Below are 17824 nucleotides of genomic sequence, written 5' to 3' on the forward strand. Positions count from 1 at the left end.
CTGCCTTAGGATCCAATTTCTGTCTTCTTTCATCAGGCACATGAACATAAGCTACACATCCAAAGACTTTAAGATGTCCAATATCTGGCCTGTAACCTGTTAGCCGCATCTCAGGCGTGCTTCCATGAATGGCTGCTGTAGGTGTTTTGTTCAGGATATACACTGCAGTAGCACATGCTTCTGCCCAATAGTAATCTGGCATGCTCTTTTCATTTAGCATTGCCCTTGCCACTTCACATATGACACGATTCTTTCTCTCAGCCACACCATTCTGCTGAGGTGTATACCTGCATGTCAACTGTCTTCTTATCCCATGCTTCCGCAAGAAATGCTCAAAAGCTTTTGAGGTGTATTCACCACCTCCATCTGTTCTCAGACATTTAATCCAACAGCCATATTGCTTTTCTACAAGAGCTTTGAAATCCATGAACTTTTCCAGCACTTCACTCTTCTCTTTCAAAAAATATATCCATGTCATCCTGCTGAAGTCATCTATAAATGTCACATAGTATAGACTTCCTTTGATAGATGGATTCTGTGCAGGGCCCCATACATCACTGTGTACTATCTCAAGAGGCCTGTTGCTCATATTTCCTTCTCTAGGAAACCTCAACCTTGCCTGCTTTCCAAACTGACAGGCTTCACAAACATGCACGTGTCCATCATATTTGAACCTAGGCAATCCACTGACAATGCCTCTTGTTTGCATGTTCTTTAATCTCTGTATATTGACATGTCCAATCCTCTTGTGCCACATGTCAATGTCCTGCACAATCCCATTGCTCTTTGAAAACATGGCTGAGCTCAATTCTGGTATGCCTGCATCCAATTTGAACAACCTTCCTTCCTTCTTGCCCTTGGCAACCAATCTACAGCCATGCTTAAAGTCTTCCACAAAACAGCCATTCACATTGAATCTTACTTGTAATCCCTGTTCAACCATTTGGCCTACTGATGCCAAACTCTTTGTAATGGATGGTACATATAACACTTCTGACATATTTTTCACATTTCCATCATGCATCTTCAAAGGCACACTGCCAACATGTGTTATCAGATGCTGAGTATCATCTCCTGTGACCACATAACCACTTGTATCCAATGGTTGCATCTTCTCAAACCACTCACCATGACATGTCATGTGGTTTGAGGCACCTGAATCCATATACCATGACTCATCTTGAGCATTCTGAGAATCCATTGTCCCCATAACATGCTTCATTGCAAAAAGATGGTTTGAACTCCCATCATTGTTACTGGTAGATGCATAATTTCCATGTTGTTGTCTTCCATTCCTCACATCATTCTGCTTTTTGTAACAATCTTTTGCCAAATGTCCAAGTTTGCCACAATAGTAACATTCAATCCCATTCAAATTTTTTTGAGGACCTTGCCATCGTCCTCTACCACGAGCACCTGTTCCAAATCTCCCCCTATGGGATTGAAATCCACGACCTCCACGTGATCCAAAGGATGACTGTGAATTCTGAAAATTCTGATTTGATTGTGGTTGAGTAGACCTGTCATTCCAACCACGTCCTCAACGGCCTCGAGGGGTAAATCTCCCCCTGCCTTGAGAGCCTCTAGATGAGTAAAAAGCCTGATTTCTTGCATGTTCATCATTGCTCGACGAGGATGCACCACCTGTAACACTCATACCACCAAGGCCGAGCTTCAATTCTTCCACAATGAGCAATGACACAAGCTCATTAAAGTCTGGCATTCCTCCCAACCTTACTGAGATAGAAGTGTCAAAAGATTTGTATTCTTTGCCTAAACCACGCAATGTGAGAGCAACCAAATCATCATCATCCATCGGGGCCTGGATTGATGATAAGGAATCTGCATAACCCTTGATTTCCTGAACATACTCATGTATACTCCTATTCCTTCGTGTTACACTGTGAATCTGTTGCTTTAGTTGTATTTTCCTTGCACCAGTGTCTGTCTCATACATTCGGCACAATATACCCCATGCTTCTTTCGGTGTATCTGCATCTTGAATGTGCACAAGCAAGGCATCTGTTACACATATGGAAAAATAATGCAACACCTCCGAAGACCGCTCTACCCATTGCTTGTGAGCCAACAACTGAGCATTATTTGGTTGAGGAGGTAGGTATGGCTCTGGGTCTTCCTCCGAGACAAGACTCCATAATCCTTTGCCTTTCAAAAAACTCTTCATTCGAAACTTCCACACTTGAAAATTAGTGCGGTCAAGCTTCTCTCCAACAATCTGTATCGGACCATCTCCCATTGTTGCAAAAAAATAGAGTAGATGTACCCTTTCGATCACAATGTATGAAGTACCTGTAATGCTTCAAATCTCTCCAAATCACATCAAATGCTTGAAAATTGTGTGCATTAACATCCCACAATGATTCATCAACACTGTATACTCGATCAAAGTTGAAATCAAATGAAACTCCTTCACAAAAAATTTTCTGGTTTTTTTTCTCGCCAGAGAACCAGTCAAAGATCTTGCTCTAAATCCTTCAAATCTTGTCCAAATTAAATGATTCAACTTGCATTGGCTTCCCAACACATTGCTACAACATATCCTAGAAGGGTTTGATCAAATTCTTCAAGGTGAATGAGAACCACCAATTTTTGTAACCTCTGGTTTGAATTTTTCTGCATCTGTCAGGTACCAGCTCTCACTAAAAATGCTCTATCTCCTTCAAATCTTCTCCAAATCCAAAACTTTTTGATTCAAAAGTTTAGCAACTCATAGGACTTTACTTGTACCAGAGGAATTAGACCAATTTGATATAGACAAGGATTAATGCCTTGATTAAAACTGCTCTGGTTTTGGACAGACTTTCTGCAAACCTGCACACCTCTGATAAATTACTTCAATGAGCTCCAAATACATGAAATGAGCTGCAACCAAGCATCACAAGGCCTTAGCAATGTCTTTGCTAAACTCTCCAAGCTTTAAAGCATTCACTTTGGTGACCAAATGAGGAAATTAGATCAAAAACTTTGCAACCTGTCCATGTATCTGCTTCAGCATGCGCCGCCTGCTCCAAGAGCTCTAGGAGAGAGGGGAAATCACAATTGAGTTGACCAACATCTTAGCAATGACCTAATCTATCATGGGTATGAAGGGCTTAGCTCAATTTTTCCTCTAGCCCGTATGTCCACTGTTTTTGTGAAAAACCAGAAACTTTTACATAAATTCACTTTCACTTGATTTTCCTCAAATCTGTATGCATCAATCTGCTTCAAGATTCTGTATGTTGTTTGTGCCCACTTTGTTAATACATTTGCAAACCCAAATACATGTGCCTTTGTGTATACATTTGCCAGGAGTACATTCACTTCAAGCTTTCCATGAAAGCTTTAGAGAAAAAGCCAAAATTTTTCACTTGCTTTATGCACTTCAATCTTCACTGAACCTGCTCTTTGATACCTGCAATCCGCAGAGGGGGTCTTGCTACACTCACCAATGGTCCTTAGCTCTCAGATCTGATGTCGATGTGTGCTCCACAGCTTCTCCTTTGCTCCAAGCTCCAATGGCTTCCTTCACAGCTTTTTCTTCTTCTTCTCTCTTCTCTCACTCACTCTCACAACTCAGCTAATGAGCTCTTGGCTCTGATACCATGATAAAAAACAGGAGCAAGAAGGAACACACACAAGAGAAGCAAACCCTAATCCATAACCATCAACCATAAAGAAGGAGAGAAGCCATAGTCACCATCTCTCTCACACACACAAAGGGAAACACAACATAGTGTTATGTCCACACTACTATGTCCACACTACAAGTAAACCTAATGTAATGTCCACACCACACATGACCAGCTGGACGCGGTCATAAACACACCACACGATATCTATCTACCATACTATCACTCTGTCAGCACCCATGTGCTATCCTCCAGCTGTATACGAGCTTGACATTTCAACAAACCAAATACATACAAAGATAAGAGTACTCTAAATATGAAAGGTACTCAACCAAATACATACTCTATAGTGTGAACCCAACTAAAATGAGGTGGCGCTATAACTATGCCAGTCTCTAGAATGGCTATCACACACAGCCTGACCGGATATCACCCATGATCTCACCAACCATGCCAGTGGTGTAAGTGTGCGGCCTATCCCCCAAGTAGGTCATCACAGTGTCCACCGTCTCACTAGATGAGCTCGATATCTCAACACTCCCCCCCTCGAGCTCAACTCCATCTCATGTACACCAAGCGAAGCCCTTTATCTGTGGAGCTTCTTTGTACCCAATGCCTTGGTGAAGATGTCAGCTACGTGATCCTATGTGCTGACATAAACAAGGTCAAGGTCTCTTGCCAAAACCTTCTCTCTGACAAAATGGTAGTGGACCTCTATATACTTTGTGCGAGCATGAAAAACTGGGTATTGGCCAACTGTATACTTCTAATGTTGTCCACAAAAAATGACAACTTGTCTATCCACCATTGATAGACCCAAATCTGCACAAGTAGCTTTCTCAACCAAGCTACCTCACATGCTACCTAGCAACACCTCTCTACTTGGCCTCTGTACTCGATAGAGCAACTGTAGGCTGCTTCTGGCTGCTCCAAGTCACAGTAGCACTCCCCAAAGAAAACATGAAGCCACTAGTAGATCTCCTATCTGAGATACTACCAGCCCAATCAGCATCTATGTACACATGTACACATATCTTTGTCCCAGTTTTGTAAGATTCCTCCCCAGCCTCTCAAGATGTCCAGCATCTTCCCGTGTAATCAAATCCCTCTTCAGAAATATAAAAGATCTTATTTCTAAGTGTTTTAGCCTAGAGAGAGAAAAATATTCTAGAGAGAGAATATTCAGATTATGAATATTTTTGGATAGAAAAATAACTCATCCTATTAAAATAAGTTTCCCTGAAACAGAAATTCAAAAAGAATTTTCCAATGTACAATTGGAATTAATTGGAAATAGGTATAAAGGACCTTAGTCTAAGGGTCTAGATTTTCAAAATATTTTGGATTATGGTCCAATTAAGGTTCCTATGGACCAATAGCATCAATCCATGTGTAGGGAGGAGATAAATCCAATTTGTAAAAGAAGATACCCAAAAATGAGTAAATGCTCACATAAGATGAAGAGTTGAAAATGTACAAGGTTTATTAGTAAAAAACTATGAGCAATATTAAAAATATGAGATATTTTGGGTATCCAAAAATGAGTAAATGCTCACATAAGATGAAGAGTTGAAAATGTACAAGGTTTATTAGTAAAAAAAAACTATGAGCAATATTAAAATGATTCCATTATGACACATATGTAAGGAAGGGGAGTTCTTTAAAGGAGGTGCATATTTCACATAAGATGAAGAGTTGAAAATGTACAAGGTTTATTAGTAAAAAAAACTATGAGCAATATTAAAATGATTCCATTATGACACATATGTAAGGAAGGGGAGTTCTTTAAAGAAGGTGCATATTTCACATAAGATGAAGAGTTGAAAATGTACAAGGTTTATTAGTAAAAAAACTATGAGCAATATTAAAATGATTCCATTATGACACATATGTAAGGAAGGGGAGTTCTTTAAAGGAGGTGCATAATTCACATGCTTGAATGAGTTTTAAACTCATAAAAATTGAGATATTTCATCTCTCCTCTCTCCTAATTCAAGTCTAGTTCCAAAAAGTTAGCTTAACTGACCTAAAAATGGTCAAAAATTGACCAAACTGATTTGGAAAATTCTAGAATCAGTTTGTTTGGTTAGGAGCTCAATTTTTCCTATAAATAGAAGCCTCCCCCTTGTTGAAAAATATATAGTGTTTATGCATCGTTACTCTACTCCACCTAAGCCAAGAACTGTGAATTCATTTAATAATTCATTAGTTTTTGGAGCTTCCCTCTTTCTTCAATCCCCATTAGTGGCTCCATCAACATACTTAACCAATTGATTGGTTGGGGGCCTCTACCGTGAACAAAGAATCAAGCAAGTTGTAAGGTAATTAGTGAATATTGATCTTTCTATAATTTCTCAATGTTTCTCTCTTCTCAACCCCTCTCAAGCTTGAGAAGCTTAATTGGTATGTTTTTTTTTATACTATTGAAGTTAATTGGTGAATAGTAGTGAAGAGTTACATAATTTAATAAATGCTATTGAAGTTAATTTCCATTTATGTTTAAATTCTAATGATTTTTATGTAATTTCTCTCTCTCACTCAAGAAATGGTCATACTCATGGCCCATTCTCAATCCAAATCAAGCTTTTCATAAAGCTTTTCCTTAACTCAAGATTAAGCTATGCTTGAGGCCAAATTAATGGCTTTTTTCTATACTTTTAGTTTATGTATATTGATGATTCAATCCATTATGGATTTATGATCCAATTAGAGATCATATTAATTATTTTCTTAATGATAAGCTTTATCCCTTAGAAAAAAATTGAGATTTATCAGTCATAGTAGCGGAGCTATGGCAAAATTTTTATAAAAATTATGCATAAAATAAATTCATTCAAAGCATAAAAAGAGGACTTCCTACCATATTTTAGGAATTATCATCCTAGATTAATTGAAAGAATTTCATTATAATCATGGAGATATTGAATTTTAATATCATGCATAATGGATAAATTTTTATATCAAAAGTGTTATTTTTACCATTTTTATTTCATGCATAGAAGTATGCATAATGATTAAATTTTTATATCAAAAGTGTTACTTTTACCATTTTTATTTTCATGCATAAAAGTATGCATAATGGATAAATTTTTATATCAAAAGTGTTATTTTTACCATTTTTATTTCATGCATAGAAGTATGCATAATGATTAAATTTTTATATCAAAAGTGTTATTTTTACCATTTTTATTTCATGCATAGAAGTATGCATAATGGTTAAATTTTTATATCAAAAGTGTTACTTTTACCATTTTTATTTTCATGCATAAAAGTATGCATAATGGATAAATTTTTATATCAAAAGTGTTATTTTTACCATTTTTATTTCATGCATAGAAGTATGCATAATGATTAAATTTTTATATCAAAAGTGTTATTTTTACCATTTTTATTTCATGCATAGAAGTATGCATAATGATTAAATTTTTATATCAAAAGTGTTACTTTTACCATTTTTATTTTCATGCATAAAAGTATGCATAATGGATAAATTTTTATATCAAAAGTGTTATTTTTATCATTTTTATTTCATGCATAGAAGTATGCATAATGGTTAAATTTTTATATCAAAAGTGTTACTTTTACCATTTTTATTTTCATGCATAGAAATATGCATAAAGGTTAAATTTTTATATCAAAAGTGTTATTTTTATCAATTTTTATTTTCATGCATAGAAGTATGCATAAAGGATAAATTTTTATATCAAAAGTATTATTTTTATCAATTTTTATTTTCATGCATAAAAGTATGCATAATGGATAAATTTTTATATCAAAAGTGTTATTTTTACCATTTTTATTTCATGCATAGAAGTATGCATAATGGTTAAATTTTTATATCAAAAGTGTTACTTTTACCATTTTTATTTTCATGCATAGAAATATGCATAAAGGATAAATTTTTATATCAAAAGTGTTATTTTTATCAATTTTTATTTTCATGCATAGAAGTATGCATAAAGGATAAATTTTTATATCAAAAGTGTTATTTTTATCAATTTTTATTTTCATGCATAGAAGTATACATAAAGGATAAATTTTTATATCAAAAGAGTTATTTTTACCATTTTTATTTCATGCATAGAAGTATGTATAATGGTTAAATTTTTATATCAAAAGTGTTACTTTTATCATTTTTATTTTCATACATAAGAGTATGTATAAAGATATATTTTTAATAAAAAAGTGTTACTTTTATAAAAATTGATTTTAATGTATAGAGGTATTTAAAAAAAAAGATAAATTTTAATCGGAGATCGACGTAAATGAATATTCCTCGAGAAATCCATGTTTTGAAATTGTAAACAAATATTCATCGTAGGAAATTTTAGAAAAAGAGAAACTAAGATAGTACCTTTCGAGAAGATAAATTTAGAGAGAACCTTTCAGACCTAAACTTGGACTCAGATTATTGATCAAGGCCTAATTCCTTTGTGAGTTTCAATCAATGACGATGTGCCCAGTTCGGGGAAAATGTATTCAATCATCCATCGAATCAAAAACTAAGTTAAGACTTGTGACTTGATCTAAGAATCAAGTTAACAGAATTTGAAGAATTCTATTTGGAATTGAAAATTGAATCTAGGGATTTATGATATACTCATGGTAGTCAAACAAAAATCAAAACTATAAACTTGCATAGAAACCCTGCCTTCTTAAAAGACTGTCTTACGCCAGAATGCTGGAGGGAGCATTTGGCATATATGTTTATCTAAGGGAAGTCGGTTGCAACAGCTGGCGGGGAGTGTTCGAGGGACAGCTCACGCGGCAAGGCTTGCCGAGGTCTTGACTAGCCTCGGTATGGTTAAAATGGTGCGCTTCCGGTACGATGGACGAGGGCCGACGAAGCGGTCCCTGAGTGAAGTGCCAGGACACCTAAGGAGGATCCTGGAGGGTTCTGACCAGGCGATGCACGGGCTCGCGGTGCCGAGGACATCCATGCATATGTCGAGGAAGATATTATATGATGGACCTATGTTTTTTTTTTTAATAATCTATCACTGGATCTCGTTGTTGACTTGCTGGTCTTAACGGAGAGTCCAGAATGATACTGTTTTGTTGAGAAACAAGGACTCAATGAAAATTTTGAAGTATGACATGTATAAATCGTAAATTGTTTATCAAGGATTGTTTTTATTAAAGTTTTAATAAAGAGGAGTGCGTGCGTATCTGTTTTCTAAAGCTAAAGTTAAGAAAGGCAATTCAATTATGGGTGGGTGAGTACTTATTTGGTTCCACCGATTCCAGTGGTAGGGTGGTGGCTAACCCATGGGCCGGATGGGGTTAGGCTGGAATTAGTGGAGTTTTAATAATCAAATTGCAAAATCTTAGGATTACGCTAAGATTCGAGTAGTTAAATAATCTCCTGATAAATTTTTCAATAAGAAGATCAACGGCTGTGCCTGACCTGGATCAGGAAAAAAGCGTTGAATTTACTAAAATGATCAAATTATATCAGTGATAGTTTCCTTCTATCTGGTTTATCCAGTTAAAGGATAACTTAGAATTGATCACGTTAGAAAAATTCGTAAAAAATAAAATAAAAATAAAAAAAAATCATAATGGCGGAATCGCCCCCGCTTTCTGGGCATGGGAATTTTTCCGGGTTTCGGTTTTTGGAGTGACCACCAGCCTAGTCTCGTGCCCGGACATTCGAGAGCGAGACCCCGAGTGAGAAACCCCGCCCCGCGCATGTGGGGGCTGCTTCCGCTGTTCGGCTACCGAGAGTCCGGCGCGCGGAGGGGGCGGAGGGATCTTACAGTTGGTATCAGAGCGAAATTGAAAGCTAATAAAGATAATTAAATTCTTATCTGAAATTGGTAAAAGAATTCAAAAACAGCATTTTCATAATGTATTTTCATTCCGTAAGTTTTTTTAATGAAGAAATTTTAATCAAAGAAATTATTTTTATAGATGGAAGTTCCCCATTTATCTGGTATTTCCGACCTCACCCAGTCTCAAGATATGATTGCATTTGCCTTCGAGCATCTCATCTCTTCCGCTTCAACTCGAATAAGCCGAACAAGACTCGCGCGCCATTTCGAGGATTTATATTTTCCTACCCCAGCGGAGAGAATTCAGCATAAGTGGTTTGCAGGGCAATATGTCCACGCCTCTTGCGACCGCCGTGCAATGCTGTGGGAGAACCTCTCATTGGCTATGATCTTGTTAAAGCTGAAAATCGTACGTGGTGTCATTTTATATCATTCAACGCCTCGGAATTTCAGGCTTGCATGCCAAGTCTACAGACTTCTTAGTTGTTTTATTCCTAAATGGAATATAATAGCTCCCTTGTCAGTAAGTGGACATTTGTATCAGGGCATGGCTATGGCCCAATACCGTCGTCATATGCGTTTCCTGAGGAGATTTTGAATTCTGGAGCCGAGCTGCTCTATGTACATAATGCAACTTTTATATAAAAAAAAAATGTTTTCCGAAAAAAAAAATTCCTGTTGTATAGCAGTGGACGATCTGCTGATAAAGAAAAATCTATTATCGGACATATGTCATAGATCTCCAATAAGATCTTGTCTTGTTTAAGAAATTGTTTTTTTTTTGGAACTCCTAAGTCATAGGATCTCATGAATAATATCAAAATAAAAATTTATTAATATATAAATTTTGGCAGAATCATGAGACGAGGAAACCGTGGTCGTCAGCCAGACCCTGTCTCTGAAGATGACGAGCTTGACCTTGATGTTCGCAAGGCTCTTCATAGGACTCAGCCAAGACCCTTCAAAGGAGAAGGGGAGAACTTGGGCGAGGCTGTGGAGAAATGGGTGGAAGCCATGGAAGAGTATTTTGACGTCACAGGATACAATCAGCGGAGCAAAATGGCTCTTGGCCGGCTGAAAATAGTGGAAACAGCCAGGGTAGCATGGAGGAACCACTGTGACACCAATCATCTGGACAGAAATACTCAATCCTGGAATGATCTAAAAACCTATCTAAGAAAGAGATTTTGCCCTCCTGGATTTTTAGAAACCAAAATGAACGAATTCTTAGAACTAAAGCAGGAGAGCAAAACCATCGAGGAATATCACCAGGCCTTTGCCCTTCTACTCAAATATTCACCACCTCTTGATGAAGAGCAACTCATGGCCAGGTTCATTCGAGGAATGAACGAACCCTTGGACACACTGGTCAAAAATGCCAAGCCAGTGTCCATGGCTGAAGCAGTAAGAATGGCAAAAGATTTTGCCAAAGCTTTTGTAGTAAAGGTCCCACCAAAACCTGCACCCTCTAACTTTAAGAGATTCCAAGCCCAGGGAAGTACTTCCAACTTTCCACCCCCAAAGAGGCAGCAAGGCCTGAATCAGAATCAGGATGCAGGAAGATTCAGAAGTGAAGGAAGACCCTTCCCCCAGAGTAATTTCTCAGGAACCTCACCACTTTCAAAAAATCAAAAGGATGAGCTCAGAACTGAAAATCGATGTTTTGGATGCCAGGGTTTTGGTCACCAGTTAAAAGACTGCCCGACTCCTACCATGTCAAGGGGACAAGGAAGTCAAGAACCCCGAATTCAGAGACCAACCCCTTTATTCCAGTCTAATCAGGGTCCGTCTCGCCCTAGCTAGGGAAACCCCAGAAGAATTCCAGCCCAGCCATCTGCCTCTATCCAGAGTAATCTCAGAACTCCTTCCCAGAATTGGAACAACAAAAGAGAAAGAGTTCTACCTCAGACTGCAGCAGCCAGAGCAGTCACAATTTCAGATGTAGTAGAAGAGGAGAAAGGGCAGATCTATGCTGCAATTGAAAATCAAGGGCCTAACCAGCAGTTCTCAGTCATCCATACTCCAGCAGAGTATCAGGGTAAGCCTTTCAAGCTTTTGATTGATTCAGGCAGTTCTCATTCATTCATTTCCCCTGGATGCTTGCGTAAGCTAGTCTTAGAACAGAAATCAGGGAAACCTATGCAAGTTGAATTGGCCAGTGGGAAGACTCTTTTCACTCACCATGAGACAGATCTTATCGAGTTCAATCTAGATGGTAATGTAACCGACTGTCAGTTCAAAGTCTTACCTCTAGGAGTTTTTGATGGAATCCTTGGAATGGATTGGCTCCACAAATATCAAGCTGACATACACTGTCACAATGGAACCATTTCCTTCCATGACCTTCACGGGAACAAAGTCCATGGAACTGGAGTTTCTGGATCCCCAAACCTTCAGTTAGTAAAAGCTTCCAGGTTACTGAAAGGACTTAGGAAGAAGCAGCAAATTTATGTTGTCAAAATGAACCCAGTAGACTCAAAACTTAAAGCTAAAGAACCAGAATGGTTAAGTGAATTTGATGATCTATTCCCATCAGAGCTAACTGAAATGCCTCCAATTCGAGAATTAGATCATGTGATTGAATTGACCCCCGGAGCTCAACCAGTAGCCCTACGCTCTTACAAAATGCCAGTTCTGAAGCCATTGAACTCAAGGAACAGCTTAGGCAGCTGTTAGAACAAGGGTTTATAAGACCCAGTGTTTCGCCTTGGGGTGCGCCAGTTCTCTTTCAGAAAAAGAAAGATGGAACACTTAGACTCTGTGTGGACTACAGAGGTCTAAATCAGCTGACAGTTAAGAATAAGTATCCTATCCCAAGGATTGATGAGCTTTTGGACAGGTTAAATGGAGCCCAGATCTTCACAAAAATAGATCTCAAATCCGGGTATTACCAGATCAGGATCAATGATCCAGATATACCAAAAACAGCCATCAATACTCGCTATGGGCATTATGAATTTACTGTCATGCCGTTCGGATTAACTAATGCCCCAGCTACATTCAATCGCCTAATGCAGGACATCCTCAGAGAATACTTGGATGACTTTGTTCTAGTTTTCTTTGATGACATTCTGATTTACTCAAGAAATGCAGCCGACCATGAGACTCATGTCCGAAAAGTTCTTGAGGTTCTAAGGAAGCATCAACTCTTTGCCAAAAAGAGCAAATGCACTTTCTCTGCCGACCACGTTGAATACTTGGGTTTCCTGGTATCCAAAGATGGAATTTCTCCAGATTCCGCAAAAATCCAAGCTGTCATAGATTGGCCCGAACCAAAGACAGTGAAAGAAGTCAGAGGATTCTTGGGATTGACTGGTTGGTATAGAATTTTTATACCAAAATATGCTCTCATAGCTTCCCCCCTGACTAACCTTCTCAAAAAGAATATCCCATTTCAATGGTCTGCCAAGTGCCAAAGTGCTTTTGATAAGCTGAAGACCGCCTTGGTAACCAATCCCATTCTGAAACTGCCAGATTTCTCTCTACCCTTTGAGGTAGTAACTGATGCAAGTGGTTTTGCCCTGGGAGGTGCACTCATGCAGGAAGGTCATGCAGTGGCCTATGAATCCCGAGTGGCCTATGAATCCCGAAAGCTCAGAACACATGAGAGGAATTATGCTGTCCACGACTTGGAATTGCTTTCAGTAGTCTATGCCTTAAAGTTGTGGAGACATTACCTACTGGGTAAAAGGTTTACTTTGATGACAGATCATCAGAGCTTAAAGTGGATCTTTACTCAGAAGGACCTCAACATGCGCCAAAGAAGGTGGATGCAGACCTTGCAGGAATTTGATTTTGAAATCAAATACCGCCAAGGCAAAGAGAATGTGGTAGCAGATGCTCTCAGCAGAAAAACCTCCTTGCTTGCAATTACTGTAATATCAAATCCTTTGATTACTCAAGCAAGTGAGAAGATCATGCAAGATAGATTCTTTGGCCCTATTGCTACCCTACTTATGCAGGAAAGCAAAACTCCACAGGAGTTGAACAGAGTTCAAGGGTACAGCCTGGATGATGGCATTATGTATTATAACCGCAGGTTATGCATTCCCAATGATGAGGGGACCAAGGACCAAATTCTGAATGAAGCCCATGACAGCCTTATTGCAGGACATCCAGGTTTCATCAAGACCTACATGTCCGTAAAGAAAAGTTTCTTTTGGCCTGGTTTGAAAAAGGATGTGCTGAATCATGTACGTCAATGTCTGACATGCCAAAAAGTCAAAGCTGAGAGAGTAAAAATGCCTGGGAAGTTACATCCATTGGACATCCCCCAGATGAAGTGGGAATGTATCAGTATGGACTTCATTACTGGATTACCTTCAGTGCAATCAGGTTACAACTCCATCTTCGTGGTAGTCGACAGACTAACCAAAGTTGCCCATCTGATTCCAGTAAAAGAAACCTACACTGCAGTGGATGTGGCCAGAGTGTTCCTCAAAGAAATCTTCAGATTGCATGGCCTACCGAGGAGAATAGTAAGTGACCGAGATCCCAAATTTACTTCAAGGTTTTGGACTGCATTTTTTGAAGCAGTGGGAACTTTCTTGGATCTCAGCACAGCTTATCACCCTGAGACCGATGGTCAAACTGAAAGGGTAAACCAAGTAATTGAAGATATACTTCGGACATGCTGTGGCAGGGAACCCAAGAAGTGGCTAAGCTATCTGCATCTAGTCGAGTTCGCCTACAATGCTTCTTATCACCGAAGTATCGGGATGAGCCCTTTTAAAGCTCTGTATGGACAAGATTGCTTAACTCCATTAACTTGGTCTGACCCATTGATTAAGGTCGAGATGTCTAGACAGATGCTTGACGACATGGAGCAACAGATGCAGTCAATTCGTAAAGATATTAAAGCTGCCCAGGATAGACAGAAGCAATATGCGGATAAGAAGAGGACAAATAGAGAATTCAAAGAAGCAGATATGGTCTTCATTCGAGTACGGCCCAAAAGAAGTTCCTTATCTCTTGGGAAGTACAAGAAGTTATCACCCAGATATTGTGGGCCATATCTAATTACAAAGAAAGTAGGTGACTTAGCCTACAAGCTTCTTCTGCCCCCTCATCTCAAAATTCACAATGTATTTCATGTAAGCCTTCTAAAGGAATATGTGCCAAACTCAAATCATATGCTTGATGATGAAATCCTAACCTCTTCAACCCAAGGACAGATGGAACTCCAACCTGAAGAAATTCTCGATGTTCGAGAAAAGCTTCTCAGGAATAGAATTCTCAGAGAATTATTAGTAAAATGGAAGTTCTATCCTTTTGAAGATGCCACCTGGGAGAATGAAGCCGATCTGTTGCGGGATTATCCCCAGTTTGCGAGATGAGGACATCTCGCGTTTTTCAAGTGGGAGAGAATGTAAGATTCCTCCCCAGCCTCTCAAGATGTCCAGCATCTTCCCGTGTAATCAAATCTGTAAGATTCCTCCCCCAAACCCTTTTTGATGTCTAGTATCTTCTTCTATAATCAATCCCTCTTCAGAAATATAAAAGACTTGTTTCTAACTGTTTTAACCTAGAGAGAGAAAATATTCTAGAGAGAGAATATTCAGATTTTTAATATTTTTAGATAGAAAATTATCTCATCTTATTAAAATAAGTTCCCTTGAAACAGAAATTCAAAAAAGAACTTTCCAATGTGCAATTGGAATTAATTAGAAATGTGTATAAAGGACCTTAGTCTAAGGGTCTAGATTTTCAGAAATTTTTGGATTATGGTCCAATTAAGGTTCCTATGGGCCAATAGCATCAATCCATGTGTAGGGAGGAGATAAATCCAATTTGAAAAAGAAGATACCCAAAAATGAGTAAATGCTCACATAAGATGAAGAGTTGAAAATGTACAAGGTTTATTAGTAAAAAATTATGAGCAATATTAAAAGTATGACATATGTAAGGAAGAGGAGTTCTTTAAAGGAGGTGCATATTTCACATAAGATGAAGAGTTGAAAATGTACAAGGTTTATTAGTAAAAAAATTATGAGCAATATTAAAAGTATGACATATGTAAGGAAGAGGAGTTCTTTAGAGGAGGTGCATATTTCACATAAGATGAAGAGTTGAAAATGTACAAGGTTTATTAGTAAAAAAAACTATGAGCAATATTAAAAATATGACATATGTAAGGAAGGGGAGTTCTTTAAATGAGGTGCATATTTCACATGCTTGAATGAGTTTTAAACTCATAAAAATTGAGATATTTCATCTCTCCTCTCTCCTCATTTAAGTCTAGTTCCAAAAAGTTAGCTTAACTGACCTAAAAATGGTCAAATATTGACCAAACTGATTTAGAAAATTCTAGAATCAGTTTGTTTGGTTAGGAGCTCAATTTTTCCTATAAATAGAAGCCTCCCCCTTGTTGAAAAATATATAGTGTTTATGCATCGTTACTCTACTCCACCTAAGCCAAGAACTGAAAGAAAGTAACAGGGGTGGGTTAGTCCCTCACCAAGGGAGTGGCTCATGAAGGAGTCACCACTTAGCATCTCACGGGAGAAGCTCACCATTGATTCTTGGAATAGATAACATTATCATGAATGAGCCATAATCCCATTTACATTGGTATTTATACTCCACCCAAGAGTTCACACCTACTTACTAGTTGTCCATGGCCTTGGGCCCATAATGCTTTCTTACAAACCATCCCTTCCCCAATGGTTTCGTCCTCGAAACCTCAAATGAATACCCCAAATTCGGAGAAGAATGTTCCATTTGGCTGAATTTACACCAACCCATATTGCTCTATCAATGCTTCATATCCCTCCAATGCTGAAATAGGTTGCCATGAAGCTTCTTCCTTAGGTAAACCCTTCCATTGAACAAGATACTCCACCAAGGTACGAGTGCGAAGTACCTTTTTCCTTGTACCCAAGATAGCTTCTGGAATGTATTCAATCATTCCCTCTTCATTCATTGGAGGTAACTCATCAACCATTTGATCGATCATACCCACATATCCTTTCAAGTGAGAGACATGAAACACATCATGAATCTTTGTTGTAGATGGAAGTAAGAGTTGATATGCAACCTCCCCAACTCTTCGTATCACTTGATAAGGACCATAATAGCGATGAGCTAGTTTGGTGTTTGTGCTTCCCTTCAAAGACGCATATCTTGACTTTGGTATTCTCAAAAGAACCCAATCTCCCAGTTTGAATTCCAATGGTCTTCGATGAACATTGGCATATTGTCTCATTTTCTCTTGTGCAACCTTCAAATTACTTTTGCATTGTTGCAACAAAGCTTGCATCCTTTCAGCTTCCTCCTTGGCATTATGGTTAGAAGTCTCATATGTACCCACCAACATAGGCAAATTGACCTTGTAACCATATAAAGCCTCAAAGGGTGACATGCCAATGCTCACATGATATGTTGAGTTGTAAGCAAACTCAGCCAAAGGTAACCAATCATCCCATGTGCTTTGAGTATCATGACAATAGTGGCGTAGATATGTTTCCACCCATTTGTTTACTCTTTCTGTTTGACCATCGGTTTCGGGATGATAGGCGGTGCTTGGAGTAAGCTTGGTTCCCATATATTCAAACAATGTTCTCCAAAAAGTGCTCATGAATTTGACATCGCGATCACTCACAATTTGTGACGGCATACCATGCAACTTGAAAACCCCATCAACAAATTGCTTGGCAACATTTTGGGCTGAATATGTGACCTTGGAAGGAATGAAATGGGCCACTTTGGTCAATCTATCCACCACAACATACAAGCTGTCCCACCCTTTCTTTGTGCGCGGAAGGTTAGTAATGAAATCCATTGATATATGACTCCATTTGCCTTCGGGAATGGGCAATGGCTGAAGCAAACCTCCCGGTTTATGTGTAGGATCCTTGTTCAATTGACATGACCGGCACCCACTTACATAAGCATGAATGCTCTTCCACATCCCCTTCCAAAAGAAACTTTTCCTTATTGCATCAAAGGTTTTGTAGACACCCAAATGACCAGCCATAGGAGTACAATGCATCTCTTCCATGATCTTCTTGATAAATGATGAAGTAGGAACCAAGTAGACTTTTCCTTTGTAGTAGAGGAGACCATTTTTCAGCTCATAATGGGGTAACTCTTCACATACATCTTGCTGTAATTTCTGCACTATTTGTGAGGTTTCTTCATCAAACAAGTACTCTTCTTGTATCTCCATGATCCAATCTTTATGCACCTCAGAAATAGCATACAATGAGCAGGCCCACATACGAGACAAGGAATCGGCAACCACATTTTCTTTGCCCTTTGTGTATGTGATTTCAAAATCATAGTTTTGTAGTGTTGCTACCCACCTTCTTTGCTTAGGAGACAAATTGGGTTGTGTGAGGAAATACTTCAGCACCCTATGATCACTTCTCACATAAAAATGACTCCCATATAAGTAATGGTGCCATTTCTTGATAGCAT

The sequence above is a fragment of the Cibotium barometz genome, chromosome 44 (assembly GCF_041138505.1).
Source record: "Cibotium barometz isolate CiBa-2024 chromosome 44, ASM4113850v1, whole genome shotgun sequence".
In the NCBI taxonomy this organism is placed as follows: Eukaryota; Viridiplantae; Streptophyta; class Polypodiopsida; order Cyatheales; family Cibotiaceae; genus Cibotium; species Cibotium barometz.